The sequence below is a fragment of the Silene latifolia genome, chromosome 2 (assembly GCF_048544455.1).
Source record: "Silene latifolia isolate original U9 population chromosome 2, ASM4854445v1, whole genome shotgun sequence".
NCBI lineage: Eukaryota > Viridiplantae > Streptophyta > Magnoliopsida > Caryophyllales > Caryophyllaceae > Silene > Silene latifolia.
The window spans coordinates 97218666-97222139 of NC_133527.1; the positions used below are offsets into that span (position 1 = coordinate 97218666).

The following is a 3474-nucleotide window of genomic DNA, read 5'->3' on the forward strand; positions in this document are numbered from 1 at the left end:
TGAAAAACCAGTCTGAAAACAAGTTGCAGAAAAGGGGAGATTCCAAAAAGTAACATTGCCATTTTTGGACGAACCAAGGAAAAGCTGTGTGGGAAGCTTCTTTGGCTTAAGTTTCCATAAATCAGAGGGTACTTGAACACCAAGTCAAGACCAAGGAGACCACTCGTCCTCACATGAGCAGGAAAAGCAACAACTACCAACGAAAAGCTTGAAAAGCAACAAAGATGTCACTGTCACCTGACTGTCCTCTGCAAACTCAATTTGTTTTCACTCTAGTTTACATTTATGATCTTTTTGCCGTTGTAATATATTATTTAGACTCTTGTCCTGACTTATGGGACAATCCTGGCCCTTAGATGAACCTTTTATTTCATGTTTAACCTAAAAGCAAGGCCTATATAAGGACCCTTGCATTAGTCTGTTAGAGGCAGCTGATTTTATGAATGAAACCTGAGTTTACTCTCAATTCAAATCTCTTAATCTTATGTTAGAAACATAGGGTAGAGTCAGGCTTATTAATACTCTGTGCTTGTTGTGAGTATTGAATAAGGACCTGGTAATAGGGTGAGAACAGTCCTGTGCTTGCTGTGGATTGTTTGAGCTTTATTGTCTGTTTTAACTCGAGTATTCCTGTGTTAAGCTGTGGTTTTCTTGAGTTAAACAACCTAAATTGTTAAGTTAGCTTCCTGTTCTTGCTGTGGAAGGTAGTTAAACAATTATATCTCAATTTTACCTCCTTTATTCCACTTTTACACCCACACTGTCAAACTGTTCCTTTCTCTGTCAGTTCAGGCTTAGTAATTTATTTAAATTACTTCTGAGTCTCCTCAAATCCTATAATTTTAGCAGAATTTAGCTAAGGTCTCAAGGTTAATTACTGCAAATTTTCATGAATTTAGGAGTCCTTTAGAGTGCTCAAACCAAATTTAGAAGTTAGTCCTTTTCCTGCAATTCCACAAATTCTCAAAATATTGTAAGGGGTGGGTGTTTACATATCAAATTGGTAACCTAGAACATCAGATACAACATCAAGTTTTTATTCAGAAATTTACCAAGTTTTACATATAGTTCTTTAGAAATAATTAGGGTTCGAGATTACTTTCGGTATTGAATACAATTTGCTTTGTCATTCGGCTTTGTTCTTTTCCTTCGCAATTCACAAGGTACTCTCTGGTTTTATTCTGTTACTTTCGTTCATAGTTGTCGAATTGCTAGATCAGTTCCCAAGCCGAATTGCCATCTTTTGTTTATTTTATCGTATTAAGCATGAATTCCGTAGCTTTAATCCTTAATATTATAGTTGCCTTTAATTTCAGTATGAGTAGCTAATTTATTCGTGCTAGGATGTAAGGGAATTATAGTGTAGGCGGCAATATAATGAACACGGACTGAATCGCGTGTCAGTCGATCGACCGCCATACCTGGTCGATCGACTGACCACGTGAGGTTTTATTTTCGTTTTAATTGTTTTAATTCTTTATTCGACGAATCGAGTGCACACAACTAGTTGAATGTTTAGGATATGACTGACCCATTAGATCGAGAGATAGGGACATTTGTTAGATCACCAATTAAAATGACTAAACTATGCTGAGATCGAAAGATAGGTAAAGTTTAGACCGTTAGTCACTTTTCAGGACGAAAGTTAGTATTAGTGATATTAGGGACCTATAGCGAGATCGAAAGATGCTATTTGTTAAGAGTGGACCGAGAGGACCTCTTTATTTCTCGCCTCATGTGTTTAATTTAGACCTGTTTAGTATGCTGCCGCCGAAACTATAACGAACCGACCATCCTAGTACCTCTTTTTATTCTTGATTTTATATATTTCATTAGTTTACATTGCTTTTATTGTTATTAGCTATAGACCCAACCCACTCAACCCCCCACTTTATTGTTACCTTAGACCGTATTTAAACAACTAGAAATTACGTCTGCCTCTCTGTGGTTCGACCCGACTGCCGCTAGCTATAGTTGTAGTTGGAGATTATAAATTTATTTTTGACACCTCACGACGGGTATCAAATTTTGGCGCCCTTGCCGGGGAGGCAATTGTTCTAATTTTTAGTTGTTTTTATTTAGTCTTTCTTTAGTTTAAGGGACTTCCGTTCCTTAAACTTTTCTTATATTCTTTTTGTAGTTTCTTCTTATGCGCAGGTCACAGGGTGGTGAACTAGTACCATTCAATCCTGAGATCGAGAAATCCTTGCTGAGTACTCTGTCAAGCTACTACGAGAACGTTCTGTTCGAGGAAGATCCACCTACATCCCCTGCTTCAATTTCTTCAGCTGAGACAGTCACTTCTCCAGAGATTCCAGTCATGGCTGAAGAAGCAACCATTGCTAGTCACTTAGAGCCGACAGCTGCGAATCTCTACAAAGGATTCGAACTACCAGGGGAGGCGAGAAAATTCAAGCCGAAGCCTTCCTATATTAACCTGGTTGAGAGAAACCAGTTCGGGGGAGCTGCAAATGAAGATGCAGCCAAGCATATGGAGATTTTTATTGATTATTGCTGCTCTATACCCCCGCCGGCCGGTGTGACCCAAGACCAGATCAAGGAGACCATGTTCATTTTCTCTCTTCGTGATGCTGCAAGGGAGTGGTATAGAGATCTGGACCGAGCCGCTCATGGGATCACCGACTGGAATTCCTTAGCCCTAACATTCTACAAAAAGTACTTCTCTGCCTCAAAGACTAATGCCATTAGAGCTCAGATCACGAGCTTTAAACAGGGGCCTGATGAGAACTTTCATGAAGCATGGGTCCGTTTCAAGAAACTGGTACGAACCATACCGCACCATGGCTTCGAAAAATGGAGTCTTTGCAATCAGTTCTATAATGGGCTGTATGACGATCAGAGGGCTATTCTGGATGCTGCAGCCAATGGCCGATTTGCTGAGAACATGGGAGAGACTAAGGGGTGGAAGATCATCGATGATTTGGCTACTCATAAGGCTGAATATGGGAATTCGAGAGGAAACCAGAGGAGAGCTGCTGAATCTTCCTCTGTTGCTGCACTAGAAGCTCTCACTGCAAGGTTTGACAAATATGAGTTGGGAGGAGCTTCTAAAGGAGGGATGTACCATGTTAGCGCTGTTTCAGACGGTCTTTTCGTCTATAGAAGATGTGGAGCTGAGGGGCATGTCTCAGAGAATTGTTTTGCCCCCTTTGAGTCTTGTGCTGCCTTTCAACACTATAGGCAGACAAACACGTACTATGAGCCGAATGTCCACCCCAACTTGAGGTGGAGTAGCCAGAATATCCTGAATCCGACTCAACCTCCACAACAGCAGCAGCAGCAGCAAGCTTATGTGCCCCCTCACAAACAACCATATCAAAAACCTCCGTATATTCCTCAGCAGCAGCAACAATCCCAAAATTCCGAGTTCACTGAGTTGAAGAACTTATTGCTGAAGGAGTCCCAAGCTAGAGAGGACGGTATGAAGATGCTAGAGAGCCAAATTGCTCAATT

The 3474-nt window shown here is 40.7% G+C and overlaps 1 pseudogene; it reads right to left on the reverse strand.

The window, feature by feature from the left end:
* Positions 1-2708: 2708 nt before the first annotated feature.
* LOC141645184 (small nucleolar RNA R71) lies at positions 2709-2808 on the reverse strand (annotated as a pseudogene).
* Between the last annotated feature and the right edge of the window lie 666 nt (positions 2809-3474).